The 20912-nt window shown below is 44.6% G+C and overlaps 1 protein-coding gene across 1 annotated transcript in view; it reads right to left on the bottom strand.

Annotated features, from left to right (window-relative positions):
• FAM210A (family with sequence similarity 210 member A) overlaps positions 1–20912 on the bottom strand; it is a 391413-nt gene that overhangs the window by 349133 nt on the left and 21368 nt on the right. The window lies entirely within an intron of this gene.

The raw sequence follows: 20912 nt of genomic DNA, 5'->3' as shown, positions 1-20912 counted from the left end.
TTACCAAGATGTTACCTCTGCTCTACTAACCACTCTACATGAAGCAATAGCTAAAGTGAGATAGTGATCTTTGCACATACATTTTTCTCCAGCTGTTACCTAAAAAAAAAAAAAAAAAAAGAAAAAAAACACAGTAAGCCACTATAAACATTAGTAACCACAACTTGGAAAGACTACTGGCAGTGAAAGACTGAAGCAGATACACCATTACAAATGACAGGCACGGAAGCAGAGGTATTAGAGTTTGACCATAAAATTGTTTACATGAAACATTAGCGGGAAAAGTTTTTCTCACATCAATCACTAAATTTAACTACCCGCGGTAGTGGTGCTGCAGTAGCGTTGTCGCCTCACAGCAAGACGTTGTCGCGTTCGATTCTCAGCTAGAGCGTCTTCTGTGTGGAGACATGCGTGAATGGGCGTGCCTTCGTTGAAGGTTGTGCGTCAGGGCTGGTAACTCGGCACGTAAAAATCCACTACCAAACATTAGCGGACTGGAGTTCCGCTGTGGCAACCCCTAACCGGGATAAGCCGAAAGATACAACAATGCTTGATGGAAAGTTGTTAATGAGGCTCTATCAGCAGAACTGAAGCAAACTGGCAACAGGACGCAGCGGCTGCCTTTACTCACAAATTTAGATGACATTATTTATGTTGTGTACTGTTTCAGAGAAATCTTTTTACCGGCTCCTACAAAAAATGGATGTGTTAAAGTTGCCAACCCCATTCAAGAACTACCCCTACCTCATGTGCAAGAATGGGAAAAGGGGATTGTGGATGGATGAAACAGCTTAAAAAAGCTACTGAAAAGTGGGACAATTCAACTAGAAGAGGAATAGAGGAAAGTGTATAAATGTTTAAAAGAAACTCTCTCAGAAACTAAAAGTACGGTAAGAGCATGCACAATGCTGCTATCTCAAAAGGAGAGAAGCTTATCACTAAACCATTAATTATGTATGACAAGTTACCCAAGCATCAAGGGCAATGGATAGAACCTTGGAGGCAGAGATAAAAACTTTTGTTATAGATGGCAAAAATATGATTTTGAAACAAAAAAATACTACACAAAAACCTGAAATGTATTTTTATTTTATTACTATGTTGATATCTTCACGGGTACAAATGTCAAGCATATGACCTAGTAGGGCTCAACTGCCACAGCCTCCTACTGATACTTGTTACTTCCCATTTATTTATGTTACTTACTTAAATATCTTAGTCAGGTTGGTGTATTAGTCCAAAGACCCTTTTCAGACCCGAGCCAATTAAAACAAACACTTTTCTTAAATATAAAAGAAGTCAGGGCAGTGGTATACATTAGAAATCATTTACATGCACACAAAACTACGTATGAATATATTGGCATCCACTGAAAATATCTTTGATTGAACCAAAAACATCATACACATATGCATGCTGTCAAAACACTGCTCACAGAGTACATGGACTGCAAATATAAAGCACACAGCTTACATTTGTGATAAAACAAAAAAAAGCACACATTTCCCCATGAATACACAAATGTTATACTCATATTCTACATGCCCCCTACTTCATAACATACAGTGGATATAAAAAGTTTGCACACGTTAAAATGCCAGGTTTTTGTGATCTAAAAAAAAAAAAATGAAACCACAATAAATAATTTCAAAACTTTTCCCACCTTTAATATCACCTAGAACCTGTAATCACCTAGAACCTGTACCATTCAATTGAAAAAAACAAACAAGTCTGTTAGGGGAAAAAATATAAAAAACGTACAATACGCTGGTTGCATAAGTGTGCACACCCTTAAAGGCTTAAACTAATATTTTGTTGAAGCACCTTTTGATTTAATTACAGCATTCAGTCTTCTTGGGTACACATCTGCCATCAATTAAAGAGACTCTGATATCCCCATATAAAGTTCAGCTGTCCTAGTAGGATTTTCCTGACATGTACTCCGTTGCCTGCTACAGCAAAAACCCATGGTTCGCAGAGAGCTTACAAAGCATCAAAGGGATCTCATTGTAGAAAGGTATCAGTCAGGAAAAGGGTATAAAAAATGTCCACACCATCGGATAGAACATGGAACACAGTGAAGACAGTCATCTAAAAGTGGAGAAAATATGGGACAACAGTGATGTTGCAAAGAACTGGGCATCCCTCCAAAATGTATGAAAAGACAAGACAAAAACTGGTCAGGGAGGCTGCCTAGGAGACCTACAGCAAAACTGAAGGAGCTGCAGCAATTTCTGGCAAGTACTGGTTGTGTACTACATGTGACAACTATCTCCCGTATTCTCCATATGTCTGGGCTATGGGGTAGGGTTGCAAGACAGACGCCTCTTACACAGAAAAATATCCAGGCCCGGCTAAAATTTGCAAAACTATACATAAAGTTACCCAAAGGCATGTGGGAAAATGTGTTATGGTCTGATGAGACCAAGGTTGAACTTTTTGGCCACAATTCCAAAAAGGTACGTTTGGTGCAAAAACAAAACTTCACATCACCAGAAGAACATCATCCCCACAGTGGTAGCAGTATCATGCTTTAGGGTTGATTTTGGAACTGGGGCTTTAGTCAAGGTGGAGAGAATTATGGACAGTTCCAAACATCAGTCACTTTTGGTCCAAAACCTTCAGGTGTCTGCTTGAAAGCTGAAGATGAAGAGGAATTCCACCTTTCAACACAACAATGACCCCAGGCATGCATCCAAATCAACAAAAGAATGGCTTCACCAGAAGAAAATTAAAATTTTGGAATGGCCCAGCAAGAGCCCAGACCTAAATCCAATAGAAAATCTGTGGGGTGACCTGAAGATGGCTGTGCACAAGAGATGCCCTCGCAATCTGACAGATTTGGAGTGCTTTTGCAAGGAAGAGTGGGCAAAAATTACCAAGTCAAGATGTGTCATGCTGATAGACTCCTACCCAAAAAGACTGAATGCTGTAATTAAATCAAAAGGTGCTTCAACAAAGTATTGGTTTAAGGGTATGCACACTTATGCAACCAGCTTATTGAACGTTTTTTTATTTTTTATACTTTTCCCCCTAACAGACTTGTTTTGTTTTTCAATTGAATTGTACAGGTTATAGGTCACATTAAAGGTGGGAAAAGCTTTGAAATGATTTATTGTGGTCTCATTTTTTTATATCACAAAAAACTGGCATTTTAAACAGGGGTGTGTAAACTTTTTATATCCACTGCACATACCATGAGCAAATCAACATCAAGAATTATGCCACAGCCAGCAATCTGTAAATTGACAGTACAATAAAAAAAGTATTTTGGCGCTTCCCAGTTAGGGGTTGCCACAGTGGATCACCAGTCAGCTGATTGCCAGTGGATTTTTATGGTGTCGAGTTGCCAGCCTGGTACCCAGCCTTCAAAGAAGGCACATCCCACACACGCACACACCTACCTGCATGTCTTTAAAGTTCACTCGACTGCGGGGAGGACATAATGGCTCCACACAGAAGACGCTCCAGCCAAGAATTGAACCAGAGAACCTCTTGCTGTGAGGTGACAACACTAACCACTGCACCACCGCAACTTTGCAAATTAACAGTACAATAATTCTACAAATTTACTCAGCAACACTGTACAACAAGCTCTGTACATGATTAAACTCAACAGCAATGAAGGAAAACATACCTACATAAATACACACAACACACAGATTGTTTGGCCACAATTCTACAACAATGGTTCATTGCTATTCAAAAATGAGTATGCTGATGCAAATTATACATATCCCGATTCAAAAAAGTCTGGCTGTTTACTACTGCTGAGCAGCCGGATTTTTCTTTAACAAGATGATGAAAAAAAATCTTCACATATTTTAGAGGGACAGAGCAGAATACAAGGGAAAAAAATCAGCACACTGCAAAAATATGTTAAAAGGGGCTTTTCTGCTTATGTCAAAGACTGCAATGTTTGTCACCTTGCCATTCAACTGTCTAGACTAACAGAATGTCCCTCACATTCCTCATATTATTGTTCCGCTAATACTACCACACTTTCCCAACGTATAAATAAAAACATAGGCAATCCAAAGCAAATTACTGTCTACTAAGTGATGGTATAAAAAGTTTTATACCCCTTACAATCACAGGCAATAATGACTGCTATGCAGAGATGTACACAAATGCCCTGTATAATCATCTTAGCAACTGTACAGACTCAGCTGTACCTGACTGGATTAAAACCGGGCCCTCCAAAAAAATAAATAAAATAAACAAGCCACCTTGATGGACATCTAATAAACAGATTGCATAACAAAAGAAAGAAACAGATGTCCGAGAACAAGAGGCAACTGCCTCTGCAGAGAAGAATTCTCTGCAAAGATTGAATAAGCAAATAAGAAGTCTTGTAAAGTTCTCTAAAGCTAATTATGAAGCTAAAATAGCATCCATAGTCAAAGGCAATCATAAGGCATTCTTTAACTACATTCAAAAATCTAAAAGGGAGTGCCCAGCTATGTGCCGAGTTGGTAGTAGATGGTATCACTCACACTATACCAGTGGAAATTGCCAACCTGCTAGCTGACAGATTTGACCAAAATTCACCCCCCTATCTCAAAAAGCCATACCCCAAAGCATACCCGACATCAGTTCTCTACCTAGTATCTCTACAGATCAAGTCATATTTCTGCTCTCCAAGGCCAAAAACACAGCCTCAATGGGGCCAGATAACATCCATATTGCTTACCAAGCAATTTAAAACAGAACCTAGCTGACCCACTTGCAGTTCTCTTTACCCATAGCCTGAGAACTGGCTTTGTACCAGCAGAAAGAAGAACAGCAACAGTAATCCCCCTGCATAAAGGGGAGCTATCAACCAACCCTGGTAACTACAGAACCCGCGAGTCTAACCAGCCTCACCTGCAAGGCCATGGAAAGGATTATTATGGATCTCATCAACGACGACATAGGTGACCTTCAAACTCTAGACCCAACCCAGTTTGGCTTTTTTAAGGGTACACTGTGCTTATTGAACCTGGCAATTTTCAAGTCACCAAAGCTCTGCATGATGGTAAGACAGTGCATACTGCCTATCTGGACCTAGCCAGAGCCTTTAACACAATCCTCCATTTGGATATCACCAAAAAACTCTCCCAGCTAAGTGTAAACCCTTATATCACTAGATGGGTAGCCAATTGGCTCATGAACAGAACACATACTGTCAAAGATGGTGACTTCACTTCTAACAGTAGACCTGTCACCAGTGGCGTACTGCAAGGATCTGTACTGGGGCCTTTAAGCTGAACATCTGAGAAACAGATTCCAAATAGTAAAGTACATAGCCTTTGGCTTTCTAAGTTTACTGAGGACTGTAAACTAGGTGCAATCAGAGTCTCCCAATGATGTTAACGTATTACAGGAAGGGCTAACACAAACAAATGACTAGTGCCAGTCATATCCCATTTGGTAAAGCAGAATTCCCCACTAATTACAGCACCCCACTAAGTTCAAACCCAGTGGTATGAGATCTGGAAACACAGGTTGACAACAATCTGAACTTTGACCACTAGGTTTCCATGGGAGTAAGGGAAGCCTTCTACACTGCGCATCTCATAAGTAAAGGTATCTCATCCAGGTCCAAGGATGCGATAACCCTACGTTACCTGACCCTAAGAAGACCATTAAGAGTACGATGCTCCCTTCTGCATGTATTTCACCAGAAACCCACAGCAACTGGAGACCACAGAGGTTTCTCACTAAGAAGATACAGGGCCTCCAAACCATGACCTACACGGACAGACTAAAAGCCTGGTCACTGTACTCTGTATCATACAGGCTACTAAGAAGAGACTTCTGCCTGGCTCACAGGGCAGTTTCTGACCCCAAACTGATGGAAATGCGGCACATCTGCAAATCAAATGGCACTAAAGCCACTTACTATTGGTTTCTCACCCTTGCCAGTGACATTAACAGAACATGCTGGAGGGACAAGCATCTCCCAGAGATTGCCACTGCTCTGGAATAAACTTCCAATTCATGTGAAGCAGACCTGCTCAATGACCCTATTCAAGCACAACCTGGACAAAAGGATGGGTGACCGTAAATTCACCCTGGGGGTGGCACCTATGTCATTTATAGACAGGGGTAGTCAGTGCTTATCTGTAAAGTATGTCCATCTAACCAAGAACAACTGGGGCAACCTGGGTGTGAAGACTGGTAGAGAAGGGATGAAGGCTGCCAGCCTAGTCAAATCAAATTTGATACATAATTCTGGCATTTGTAAATATAAATGTAAAATACAGGCTTGTGTCTTAAAATGTAAAGAAAAAGAAGTTATGTACTCACCATAACGTTCCATCCGAGTAGGTAAACTTCATTTGTCAGCAACCTGTGGGTATCGGATTCATATTGGATCCGAGCCGGCAGCTTCAAACAGCTAAGATCCGAGCTCCAAGCTCCTCCCCTTACCCATCCCTCTCTGACCTCAGATCGAGTTTGCTATGGCAAAACAGCATATTACAACAAAAGATCACCTGCAACTCCTAACCTGGTGTTATCCGAAGAAAAGGGCAAGGAATCCTTCTAGAACGCACTATAGGTTATGGGGATGGCAGGGGGGGGGGTTGGTTGCTGATAAATGAAGTTTAACTACTCAAGATGGAACGTTATGGTGAGTACATAACTTTATCTGAAGTAGTTAACTTGTCCATCAACCTGTGGGACAGAGTCCCCAGCTACCCAAATATGGGGGGTCCTCCTGGAAGGATATTCCGGAGCACTGCAGAGCCGAAGGATGCTCTCCCTCTGGAAATTAGATCCAACTTGTAATGGTTAATGAAAGTGTGGGATGAAGCCCAAGTGGCTGCTGAACAAATGTCGTCCAGGGAGACTCAGGAAAAGGCAGCAGAAGTAGAGATCGATCGGGTAGAATGAGAGTGGACTCTTTCAGGTTCAGGTCTACCAGAACTCTTGTATGCAAGGAGTATACATTGGGAAATCCATCTGGACAATGTAACTTTTGATACTGGTTTTCCCAAAGAGGGTTTTGCAAAAGATACAAAGAGTTGCTCAGATTGCCTATGTTCAGCGGTCCTGTGCAAGCAGAATCTCAATTGCCTATGTACGTCCAGAGAATGTAATTTGTATTCACCCTTGTTTTGATAATTTGGAAAGAAAACTGGCAAATTAATAGATTGATTAATATTGGGCTTAGAAGCAACTTTGGGTAGGAAGGAGGGATTGGTCCTGAGGGAAACTATCTTTATGGAAGACCAAGTACGGTGGTTTGGCGCAAAGGGCTTGAAGCTCCGAAACCCTTCTGGCCGAAGTGATAGCAATGAGAAAGGCCGTCTTCCAAGATAAGTATTTCAGATCCACCGTGGCTGCAGGTTCAAACGGAGGGCCGGTAAAGGACTGGAGGACAAGAGTTAAATCCCATGGAGGGACTGCGTCTTTCACTGGAGGTCTTAAGAGGAAGGTGCCTTTTAAGAACGTCTTACATAATTTGGAAGATGCTAAGGAACAGAGGTCACTTCCCACATGATAATGGGAAATTGCAGCTAACTGGACTTACAGTGGAAGAGCTAGCACCTTGGCCGAATAAGGTCGACAAAAATTCTAACATCGCTGGTATGGGAGCTGTAAAGGGATCCAAATTTCTATGCTCCGCCCAGATAGTAAAGCATTTCCATTTGCTGTTATAAACATTTCTCGTAGAAGGTTTATGAGCGGCCACTAAAATAGCCTTAACATGGGACGAGATACCGGGAGTCCTAACTATTACTGGAACTGGATCAGCCAAGCAGTGAGCTTGAGGTTGCCCAGGTTCGGGGTTGGTAAACCCAATGGGTGAGAGATCAGATCTGGGGTGGGATCTAGAATCCATGGAGGATTCACTAGGTGAGACCATAGAAATAGGAACCATGTTTGACAAGGCCAGAATGGGGCTATGAGAATTACTCTGCTCCCCAACCGACGGGCTTTTTGCAAGAATTTTAGCATTAGGGGAAGAGGGGGATAAGCATAAAGTAGACCGGATGGCCAAACATGCACCAGAGCGTCTCTGGGGGATTCTCCTGGTGGGGGAATTAGAGCGAAGTAGTCGCTGCACTTTGCGTTCGAAGGAGACGCGAAGAGATCACAGCAAGGTTGACCCCACTTGAGGAAGATTTGCTTCGCTATTCTGGGGTACAGAGACCACTCGTACGGCGAGAGGATGGTTCGACTCAGCCTGTCTGCTAAAATGTTCGACCGACCCGGGATATGCGTCGCTATGAGACAGCGGTTGGTGGAGATCGCCCATTCCCAAACTCTCATGGCCTCTCGACAAAGTGGGTAGGATCTGGTTCCCCCCTGTTTGTTGATATACCAGACCACTGACATGTTGTCTGTCTGAATTGCAACCGTCCCTAAGGGAAGAAGGGCTTGGAGTGCTTGCAATGCCAAAAGCACCCTGCTCATCTCTAGGACACTGATATGCAATAAGGTCTCTGAATGGGTCCACGTGCTTTGGACGGTTCTGCCCATGCAGTGCCCCCCCCCCACCCTAGGTGAGAAGCATCCTTGGTCACCGTGGTTAGAGGCGGGGACATAGAAAAGGGGCACCCTATCTGGAGGTACAGGGATTGGAGCCACCAGAGTAGGGAATTCCTGCAAGCCCTGCTGAGGGGGACAGGTGCACTCAGCGGGCGTAACAAGATGGACCATTGAACCTGCAAGGTCCACTATAGTACTCTCATGTTCAAGCTCGCTAAAGGTAGCAGATTGATCGTGGCCGCCATGGAACCTAGTGCCCTCAGAACCAATTCCGCTGGTGGAGCCGGGGATTGTAAAAGGGCCAGTACGTGGAGCTTCAGTGTGCGAATCCGGTTTCGGAGTCAAGAAGACTCTCAATAGGTTTGTTTCTAATCTGGCTCCTATGAAGTCTAAGATCTGGGTTGGATGAAGAGAAGATTTGTTGAGACTGATCGTGATTCCCAGCCGAGAGGCCAGGTGGAGGAAGTAATCTCTGGCTGAACATAGTAGATGCCTGTTGGGGGCGGTCAGGAGCCAGTCGTCCAGGTAGGGGAAGACCTGTATACCCTGGAGTCTCAGGTGGGCCGCTACTACTGCCAACACTTTGGTGAACACCCTGGGGGCTGTGATGAGACTAAAGGGGAGGACCCTGAACTGGTAGTGTCTGGCTCCTAGCCGGAAGTGGAGAAACCTTCTGGAGCGTCTCTCCATCAATATGTGGTAGTACGTATCCTTGAGGTCTATCGAGCACATCCTGTCATTCTCCTGCACGAGGGGGAGAATGGATTGAATGGTGACCACCGGGAACTTTGGCCACTGACAGGTTTAGCAAGGACAGGTCGAGGATTGGCCTCAAGTCCCCGTCTTTTTTGGCACCAGAAAGAACCTGGAGTAGAAGCCCAATCCGGACTGGTCTGGGGGGACGCGCTGGATTGTTCTTTTTTCTAGCAGTTGCTTTATTTCTGCAGCTGCTGCCTCTTTGATGGGACATCAGGGAGGCTCCGGGGTCTGGGCGGGGGATTCACAAAGGGGATTTTGTAACCTCTGGATACGATTTGAAGCACCCAGCGATCTGTTGTAATGGACTCCCAAGCTGCTAGGTGCCTTGAGAAATGACCCTCGACTGCCTCCAGAGTGGAACAGTCGGGTAACCCTTCAGGACTGCTGCATGGGCCAATCTGAAAAGGGTTCTCCCGACCCGAAATTCTTCGGTCCCCCTCTGCCTCTGGGCCGGCTTCCACCTTGTTCTCCCCTGCCTCTAAAGGATGTGGGGTCCGGAGCGAAACGGGACTGTTGAGACTTCCGGAACCACATCTTCTTCTGTCCCCTTTGGTTCCTGGAGAAAGACCTCTGGGGATCCAAGAAGCAGACTCCGACGGCAGACAACGTCTTCTCGTCTTTCTCACTCTGGACCAGCGTGTCGCGGATGGTCTTGCCAAAACGCGAAGAACAGTCAAAAGGGGCATTTGCGAAGGACGCCTTGAAGGGTTCCGCAAAGTCGCAGAGGCGGAGCCAAGCATGTAGTCTCAAACCAACGCCCGCTCCACTAGCTCTAGCAGCTCCTTCCATGGCATGGGAGAAGAGCCGCATAGAAGTGTTCGAGATGGACTTGAGAGTGGCCATTCGAGCTGAGAACACCTTCTTATCCTCAGTCGACATGGACTCTGGGGGCGACCTGGCGTATTCCTTGATGAGATCCCACTGGAGTCGTATGACGTGTGCCATATAGTTCAGCGACCTCACTGCGAAGGTAGCTGAAGCTAACATCCGCTTCCCCAGGCGTTCCATCGTCCGAGACTCCTTGTCGGGAGGATGGACCGAGGAACTCTCCTGGGCCAGTTCCCTCTTGGTGGCAGCCGCCACCAACATGGCATCTACAGGAGCACCCTTGCTCCATACTGCCCTATCAGTGGGGGGAATAAGGATTTTATCTGGCCTTGGAATGGGCTCAACAGTGTCCAGTTCCTTCCATGCCCTGGTAGTGATGGCGGGAGGGGACAACCAAGAGGTAGATGGGGCCTGCGTCAAATGCCTCCAGGAACACAGACTTATCTGAGGAAGGCTTTTGGGCTGACCACCCCCCTCTAATTTGAAGCATTTCCATAATGTCTCGGAAGGAGACGTCCTCAGGGGGTGACCTTGGGGAACCTTCCCCTTCTTCTAAATCAGTGTCTTCTGTCAAAGACTCAGGTGAGTCCAAGTGCCTCCTCTTGCACTTACGTTTGTGAGGAACCTCCTCGGGGGGGCTGTCCGAAGAGGCCTCACCAACCACATCTTTTTCCTCTAAGGGAACGACCTGGGATGTAGGCGCAGGCTGTCCCTGGGGCTGGGTGATGGAAGGCAGGCCCGTCTGAGAGGGAGTGCAGGGTTGATCCGTAGTCAGAGCCTGGGGCCTGGAGCCCCTCGACAATACCCTCTCCACTACATCGAACGCCGAGGGAGAACTCCTCTCTCTAGGATCTGAGAGCGGAGAACTCCTCTCTCTCTAGGATCCGAGAGCAGCCCCCTCGGATCCGATGTGTGGATCGGGGCCGGCACCGAATCAATCGGATCCGAAGAGCCAGTATGCTCCGACCGAGCCGAAGACACACTGACCCCTCCGGATCCGAAGCTCAGCTCTCGGCTCAGAGAGCTCGGATCTGAAAAGGGACCTTTCAAACTTGAGGGTGCGTTCGGAGCTGAAGTACGAAGCACTATCGGCGCCGAACCTCCCCCGGCTCCTATGCAACCCAGCTCCAAAGGCTCCGAACCCCAAAAGTGGGTCGGAGAAGGAGCAATCGGGGTGAAAAAAGGGGGGGGCATGAGCACTCACATCTGCAGCTAGACCTGGAGGAACCTACGCATCATCCGGTCCATATCTGCATCAGACAAGCTTCGGGTAGACCTAGAGGAGGCCACCGAGGCGGGCTGGGAGTGCCGCCTCGATGACCTCGACGGCAACTAGGTCTCCTCCTCCGGCTCCGGGGAGAAGCGAGGTGAATGGAGCCAGGAAGGAGAAGGCCCGGAAGCCCTGGGAGAAGCAGCTTGCTTAGCCGGTGGAGCCGAGGAGGAAGACTCGGCCCACCGCTTGTGGTGTCTTTCCTTCTTCTTCTCCTGCTTAGCATCCCTCTCCTCCTGGCCCAAGGTGGGAGGTTGAGTCCCGGCCAGTGGAGCAGGGGTGGAAGGGGGCACTGCCGTGGCAGGTGCCACCAAGGGAGAGGAGGCCAAAGCTGAATCCGGGGGCAAAAGTCCCGCAGAATCAGCTTCGATCTCCTGTCCTTTAGAGCCCTGGGGTTGAAGGCTGCACAAATAGTGCAGCCTGAGGAAAGGTGGTCAACCCCAAGGCAAATAACACACCGAGTGTGGCCATCCGCCGGGGATAGCTTATGGCCACACTCGGTGCATTTAGAGAAAAAATTTTTAGGGCCTCAGACATAGTTAAACTAAGAAAAACAACACAAGGCCCAACACACACACCTTCATACACACGGGGAGGAATAAACTACACTAAAATTTAACCAGATAATATTAAAACTAAAGGTTTTTAAATACAAGGGCAACACACAAAACAACAAGCAATATTACACTACAGAAAAATTAGAAAGCAACATTTTTCCTCACAGAACGACTAAAACCCACGCCTGGAACTCGTTCAAAGCTGTTGAGTCAACCGCGGCAAACGAGATCTGAGGTCAGAGAGGGATGGCAGGGGATTGTGGGTAAGGGGAGGAGCTTGGAGCTCAGATCTTAGCTGTTTGAAGCTGCCGGCTCGGATCTGATATGGATCCGATACCCACAGGCTGATGGACAAATGAAGTTACTGCTATTACATTTTTGTATGACAATTTTTGTTTGTATGTAAATTTTTTTTTTTTTAATCTCTGAATGTCTCTCACTCTGTGGAGCTTTTCTCCCCGGGCCTCTACTGAAAATGGAAATTTCTCCAGCTAGACTAGCCCGGTCAACAAATGTAAAATAAAATAAAAAATAAATAAAATAAAAACTTCAGATATGTTGTTTCAACAATGTGGCAACATTGCCATCTGCTGTAAGGAAAACTTGTTATTGGTCATTTGAAATTAAAATTACTTTATGTCTATTCCTTTGAAGTTAGAATTTGGAGTCGATGAGTCTGGAGTAAGCATCCTGCCTAGTGTTTTAAGGCTAAAGTTAATGATCAGAATTTGCATGTGGAATGTCCTTTATTGCTCTAAGTGTAAGAGAATTTAAATACAGTTTGTACGGCTTGGGAACCAGGAAAGTGTAAACAAATAATGTAATGTTTTATCAGAACTGCAGTTTCAAATTTAAACAGTGAGAACCAGAGATTATTAAGCATTTTTGTCTTGATATCCATCTCATCAGCACTCTGCCTGTTATTTCAGAAGTACATTTTCTTGTAGTCTTTGCTTCTAATTTCCTAGCTATTACTAAGTGTTTTTCTGTTATGTCAGAACTGTACTACTGATTTAAAGTTTCTGTGTGATTTCTGAACTCTTGAATAGGACTGTGGTGTAGTAGTATTGCCTTGTGTTTTTATTACTTATTATTAAATATTTTTAAACCCTTTCCAACTGTGGCTGGTTTAGGTAGAGAAGTTAAGCTCCAGAATACATTGCATATTTATAGAGTTTACTCATTGTTAGACGTTGTCCGTTCGATTCTCAGTTAGAGCGTCTTCTGAGTGTCGATATGCATGAATAGGCGTTCCTTCGTTGAAGGTTGTGCGTTAGGCCCGGCAAGCCAGCATGTGAAAGTCTACTGCCAATCATTAGCAGACCGGAGTTCCGCTGTGGCGACCCCTAACCGGGAAAAGCCGAAAGACACAAACTGTCTAAGCCACTCCTATAGCTTTAGCCCTGGGCTATACTACCAACTGGATAATAAATATTGCACAGTAATAATTGGACACCCTTTTAAGGGCCTTTGGGTAGCCGATAATTATTAGCTGGTGAAGGCAGTAATTACTACCGTATAGTCTGGGTATAGGGACACAGCTGGAGAATCTGTGTCAGCCTTTCCTAGGAGTGTCTGTGAAGTTGTATAAATACTCATCTCAAAGTGTGTATGTGTGTGTGTCAGCTACTTGGGCAGGGACACGAAGCACTGGTTGGACAGAGGGTACTGGAGGTTAGCTTACCAGCTAGGCTGAGATCTGGACCCTATAGCTGTGCCAGTTGGGAGTCTTATTGGGGACCTGGGGAGCAACCAGCCCCACACTGACTGTGATCTCTGTGTGCACTTAAGGGAAATTGTACTTGCTGTGTGTATTTCTTATCCTTTCCTCTCATATGAGACGTCCTCTCTGGTGTTAGTGGCAAGGACTGAGGCTCCTTGATTGCTGGGCCAGGGCACGGGCATCACACTGGGATCGACATGGCTAGGCTTATAAAGGCTTTAGGGCCACTAGCCTAATAACCTCCTATGAACCAAAATCAGTATGCTCTCTACTATGCCAGCTTCCTAACACTATACAAATGCACCGTGCAAGCATACAGACATATGTACCACACACATGCACAGTATATAAGTAAATCAGCGAAAAACACAAAAGTTATACAAAGGCATTATTTAAGAAAGATAAGCAATTGCTTTCTTAAATGTCACTGTAAAACAGCAATATTTATTTATTTATTTGTAGTTTATTAACCGGGAAAGTCTACTGGGCCATGCAAATCCCATTTTCAATGGAGGCATGGGGAGAAAAGCTCTTCAGTATAACAAAAAGCAAAACTAACTGTTTAATAATTGTATATTACCAATGTGTACAATTTAGTTTACAAAGTGATAAACACACTTAGCAATTCAGTGGCCAGTCGATGGCAGTGACAGATTACATTTTTTTTTGCAAACCTAGCAAAGAAAGTGGTTAAATAATATATCATTAAAACTAGGTATTCAGGGAGGCTGAATATCTCACTCCTGGATGTAGGTATCACATGATTTACCCACACCCAGTCATGGGTCACTGTTAAATTAATTTTAGATAAAATATTCAAAGCATCACTAGGTACATTTTTTATGCACATCACTTCCAGGGTTAGGAAATGGTACATGATGAAAACAGACTGTTCCTTAAAACATTAGGTTTTGTACAAACAGTGAATGTTTAATCAACTGCGATAGTGGTGCTACGGTAGCGTTGTTGCCTCACAGTAAGATATTGTCCTGTTCGATTCTCAGCTAAAGCGTCTACTGTGTGGAGACATCTGTGAATGGGCGTACCTTTGTTGAAGGTTGTACCTCAGGGCTGGCAACTCTGTACGTAAAAATCTGCTGCCAATCATTAGCGGACCGGAGTTCCGCTGTGGCGACCCCTAATCGGGAAAAACCGAAAGATACAACAACAACAAACGGTGAATGTTTAATCTGGACGACTGACACAGTTGCACGTGCAATTATCAATTACATAATCTTCAGGTTTCTTTCAATAAATGGATTTATTTGGTGATGCTCTGAAAATCTTGTGGCAGTGCATTACAGTTGGCTGGTATACATTTGGAGAATGACTTTTCTAAGATCAAAATGGGACTACTCTATAGGATTCCATCTCAACTATCTATTATGATTATTTGGGCTGTCTTCTTTTACTTTTATTGGCTGGAGGGGTTGTATCCACAACACAAAAGTATGAATGACAGCGAGTTCAGCAAAACTGGATTCTTGTTGCTACTGTCATATATAAAATTAATAAGTCGTGGAGTTCTTTGTTCTTCCTCGAGCGAGTAAGATAATAGGTTCATAGGTTTATACTAGGCTATCTGCCCTAAGGCATTTATAAGCCTAGCCCAAAGTTTTGTGGCTTACGCCACTCCTTATATGAAAAAATACTGTGCCCATTAGTTTGCTGTGCCTCTGTCCAGCAGTGACACAGAGATGATTCCCGGGGTAAACCTACGATCTCCCATCCACAGGTCAAGATTTCTCTTGAACAGAGCCAGCAAGGTGCTCTGCCTCACATGAACCGGGATTTTATTCCACAGCATAGGGAGTCTCTGAGTGATAAATCTATCCCTCCAGCACGTCCTATTTATAACCGTGCTAAGGTTTAAGTCGCTTGCTCTAGTGGTTTTGGTGGATTTGGATTTTTTGAGGTGGAGCATGTCCATTAATTCCGGGTTGGACATGGCCTTGTATGTCAGGCACATGTCACCTCTGAGCAGACGGTATGTGACTCAATAAAGCTGGAGTTTCTTCAATCTGGCAGCATATGACAGATTTTGGAGTCCCTTTATCCTTTTGGTGAGGAACTTTTGGGGTCTCTCCAATTGCTGCAGATGTCGGGTGAGATACATCCCGAATGGGGCATTGTACTCTATCATTGGTCTGATAAGTGAAGAGTACAGGGGAACAATGACCTCACTAGATCTGGATGTGAATCCCTTCATGATCAGGTGGGCAATGTAGAAGGTCTTTCTAACCACTTTAGCAACGTGAGTGTCAAAAGAAAGGCCACTGTCAACCTGGGTCCCCAGGTCCCTGATAACCCCAAGCTACCATATAGGTGGCAATCCACTAAGCACAGAAGAGGTTACCTTGTTTTTCCCGAAGGGTATGACTATACATTTTTTGGCGTTTAACTTCAGGCCATGGCTCTGGCACCAGCTATCTGTTTCCGTGAGTCCCTTCTGAAGGATATCCGTGTCCGATGCACTTTCCACTATGGCGCCCAGTTTGCAGTCATCTGCAAACTTTGTCAGCCAAAGTCCTCCCATGTTGGCCTGCACTTCTGAGAAGTAGATGCCGAACAATAGGGGGCCAAGGACCGAGCCCTGTGGGACACCACTTGTGACCGGCTTGGAGTCTGACATAGCGCCAGCAACTCTAACCCTGTGGGTTCTGTCCTTAAGCCAGTTTGCAACCCATCTTGTGACATATGGGTTTACATTTAAGCTGGTAAGTTTTTCTACAATACCCGAGTGGGGTATTGTGTCGAAAGCCCTTGCAAGGTCAAGGTAGGCTGTATGGACTGCCTTTCCCTCATCAATGGCCTTTGTGACTGTTTCGAAGAAGTCGACCAAGTTCAAAAGGCATGATCTGCCCTTGACGAAGCCAAACTGGGTCAGGTATAAATCAGAATATTTTGCTTTCTAAGTTGAATTTTAATAAATTACTGGTAAACCATGCTCCAAAAGAAGAGAAAAACTATGTTTAAGGCAAATGCACTCAATAAACAGTTAACTGCTGGCATGCTGGCATTCCAGTAAAGATTATGTGGATATACAAATTAAGATTTTGATCAGTCCATATGCCCAGATACTTTATAATATTCACTGTCAAAAGGGGACTACCATAAGGATAAAAAAAAAAAAGAGTATTCTATAATTATTTATTACTATTTTAACACATGTTGATGGGGAAAATCCAACTAGGACAGAGACTATTTTCAGCAGTGGCTGGCGGGAGAAATGCTCCAGACGTGTCTTTGGAATGTGGGAGGAAACTGGAGTACCCAGAGGAAACCCACGCGAACACAGGAAGGAGATTCAGACTCCACATAGAAGGCACCAAGAATTGAGCCAGAGAACCTCTTGCTGTGAGGCGACAATCTTAACTGCTGCACCACTGCGCCGCCCAATAAATAATTGGGGAGCGCCTGGCATCACAAATGTTGACTTGTTGCAATTTAGTATTACTTTGTTTAGGGACAGCAAGTACCATACTTGCTGGAAATCTGTTTGGAGAAAGACTTCTGGTCCTGTAGTTGTATGGTTAAAATTCCACACTACAATATCAATCATCAGCATACAGTAATGCATTACAATAAGGGTAATTAACTACAAACATAAAAATTTCAACAAGACACAAATTAAAGGTCATGCTGCTAAACACTAGGAGTCTAAACATGAAACTGCACTCACTGGAAGCATTCTTAACCCTGGAAAATCCTGACATCTGTGCAGTCACAGAAACCTGGTTCAAAGCTATGGAGAGCACACCAGCCTTACCTGGTTACTCATCCTATCATACATTCAGACCCCAAACTGTGGGCAGCAAAGCCAAAGGAGGTGGAGTTTCAATATATATTAAAGACATACACAACTCCAAGCTGGTCAAATAGTATGACGTACAAGAGACACTCCAGTTGCAGTTAACTATTGCCAAGACCCCTATTCAAACCATAGTTAGCTACCAGCCCCCAAGTCTGACTCAAGGTGCCCAATCAGCTTATCTGGACCTGTTCGAATCTATCAAGATTCAACCCTTTACTCTGATCCTGGGTGACTTTAACTACCCAAACATAGACTGGAAGATCTACTCATGCCAGAATACAAATCCCCAGAGATTCATCGATTTTTGTCAAAGCAAATGCTTTGAACAGCTAGTAGATACCCCCACAAGAGGTGATAATATCTTGGACTTGGTATGAACCAACATGAGTAACCACTGCAGCATCCGAACAGCATCATCCTCCCTGGTAAGATCAGACCATAAAAGCAGTTACTTTCAAAGTCACTATCTCCCCCAACACCCCACCCCCCCTAGCTAGGGTCAGACATAAAAAACGTCTCCAAAGCTGATTACTGCCTCCTGAGGGATGGTAAACAGCTTCACAGCCCCCTCCCCCTCTGCAGGAACTAGCACCAAAGCACTATACGAGCATTCATATAGATGGATGGAATCAGGAATAGCTGACAGGACTAAATCATCCTCCGCAAGGAAGAGTAAACCTGTCTGGTGGACATCTGCAATAAATAAACTCTATAACAAAAGGAAAAAATTGCTGTCCAGGACAAAGAAAGAGCAGGTGCCCAATTGGAAGCAATGTCTCCTTAGCCTGAACAAGCAAATAAGAGCACTAGTGAAATCTTCTAAGGCAAACAAAGTCCAAATTGGTCACATCTACTAGAGACAATTATAAGTCCTTCTTCATATATGTCTGCAGCCTCAAAGGAAGCACCCAGATCTGTTCAGAACTGGTGGTCAAGGACACCACATATACAAATGCTGTAGATATAGCAAACTTGCTGGCTGAGAGATTCAGCAAAAACTTCACCCCTCAGCCCCCCCCCCCCCCCAATCAGTAAATCAGGACATCCCCAGTACCTGCCCCCTTTCCTTTATATCTAGGAACATGTTATCACTGCTCTCTCAAAAGCAAAAAATACAGCTTCCATGGGACCCGATAACATCCCAGGCTGCATCCTACATGAACTCAGGCAGAAACGTGCAGCACCATTAGGCGCCCTATTCAACCAAAGCCTGAGTACCAGCTTCATCCCAGCCGAGTAGAGGACAGCCACTGTCATTCCTTTGCACCACTTTCCACCAATCCGGGAAATTATAGACCCATCAGCCCAACTATCCTGATCTACAAGGCCATGGAACAGCTTACAATGGACCTTATTAACAAGGACACTGACAACCTCCAAACACTCGATCCCCCACAGTTTGACTTTATCAAGGGGAGGTCATGTCTGTTAAATGTGGTCGACTTCTTTGACACAGTCACCAAGGCCATGGAAGAGTAGAAGAAGGTGCACACCGCCTACCCTGACCTGGCCAAAGCTTTCGATACTATTCCCCACTCGGACATAATAGATAAACTCTTGTCAACTAGGCATCAACCAGTATATTACCAGATGGGTAGCAAACTGACTCACTGATAGCTCCCACCTTGTCAAATAGGGGAAGTCACCTCAAACAGTAGACCCGTAAGAAGTAGTACCCCAGGGTTTGGTCTTGGGGCCTCTGTTACTTGGGATGTACTTTTCTGAGGTGCAGACCTAAACTAGTGGGCTATGGCTGACCAGGTTTGCAGATGACTACAAGCCAGGTGCTGTCATCAATTCCCCTAATAATGTGAACATCCTCTAAGAAGGGTCTCACTCAGACAAATGACTGGTGCTAGAAACATGGTCGCAAGCTGAATAAAAAAAAGTGCTCCATCCCCATTGGGGAGAGTGATGTCCACACAAATTATCACATTAATAACAATGCCCTAAGCTCGCAATCAGTCATGAGGGATTTGGGCACCCAGGTTGATAGCAACCTGACTTTTGACCATCATGTTGCTTCCATTGTACGGAAAACCTTCTACATGGCCCACCTCATAAGTAACGGTATCTCATCCACGGACAAAGAGGTCACAACATTCCTGTATTTTTCCCTTATAAGGCCCATTACTGAGTACAACACCCTGTTCAGCCTGTACCTCACAAAGCACATACAGCAGTTGGAGAGACCACAGTGGTTCCTCACCTGGAGGATCCAGGGCCTCAAACATCTACCATACACAGACTGGCTAAAAGCCCTGTCCCTCTACTCAGTTTTATACAGACTCCTCAAAGGTGACCTCCGTCTGGAACACAAGGTGATCACGGACCCAGTCTTGACGGAATGGCTGCATATCCGCAAGTCAAGCTCCACTCAAGTAACCCACACGTGCTGCCTCAACCTGGTCTGTGACATTAACAGGACTTATTGGCGGGATAGATTTGTGTCTCGGAGACAGACTCCCTCTCCACATCAAGCAGAGTACTTCTTTACGCCTTTTTAAGTGTAACCTGGATAACTGGATGGGAAAGAGAAAATAAACCCCTGGGATTCCCCCATATCCCTGCTGGACAGGGCATCAGGTGCTGACTTGTCTAAACATGGGCTAAACTCTTGGCTAGGCTTTTAAGGGCCTCAGGGCTAATAGCCTAGTAACCTCCTATGATCCTATAAATAAGCAGTAATGGACTTGGCACAAATCCTTAAATTTCCTGATACTTTAGGTACGGGTGCCTGAGGCTACCTGAAATATTGTGAAAATAAACTTATAAACCAGTCTGTAATACTGTTAGAGAGAGAGAAAAAAAAAAACACAATTTGTATGACTGACTGACCAACTTATGGTTAATTGTTTTGAAAGTTCTTCTTACACTGACACAAGGGTCTTCACAGCTGACCTTTCTCCATGTCTGAGTTGATGTCGTCTGAAATTAAGTAGATTGTTGTGCTATATTTTGCATGAAAGCTAAACTGTGTACTGGGTTACATACTTGCATATTCAGTTAAATAATTATAGTGCCCCCAATAGTTTGGCTACTGGACAAATATTAGCAAGTGAACTACAGTCTGATTAAGATTATTTCTGAAAAACATTAACAACGGACTTCTAATTGTACTAACAAAATAATTTAACATTCTGAATTTTGCTATGTACTTGTTCTGCATATAATATTGTTGATTGTAAAACCGGGATGTACTTCGCTCTTTGAGCTTGGTAGAGGCTGAAAAGGGTCAACAGACCAGTCCATTTACTTGGTGAATAAATAGTAAAGAGTAGAAACTCCATCACCACCTAAAGCAACCAACAAAAATGATAAAAAAAATCAATAGCATGGCTTCTCACTCCTACCCCCACCTGCATAGCAAACCACTACCATCAGCCTATCCATGACACACTACCTTGTGATGTAAACCAGCTGTTCACAACAACCAACCTTGGTGATTACCAGTTAGCTCTACACATCTGACTAAAACCC

Source organism: Protopterus annectens, chromosome 3.part1, assembly GCF_019279795.1.
Source record: "Protopterus annectens isolate FY-2018-M chromosome 3.part1, PAN1.0, whole genome shotgun sequence".
NCBI classification, from domain to species: Eukaryota; Metazoa; Chordata; order Ceratodontiformes; family Protopteridae; genus Protopterus; species Protopterus annectens.
This window is presented reverse-complemented; position numbering and strand designations above follow the sequence as displayed.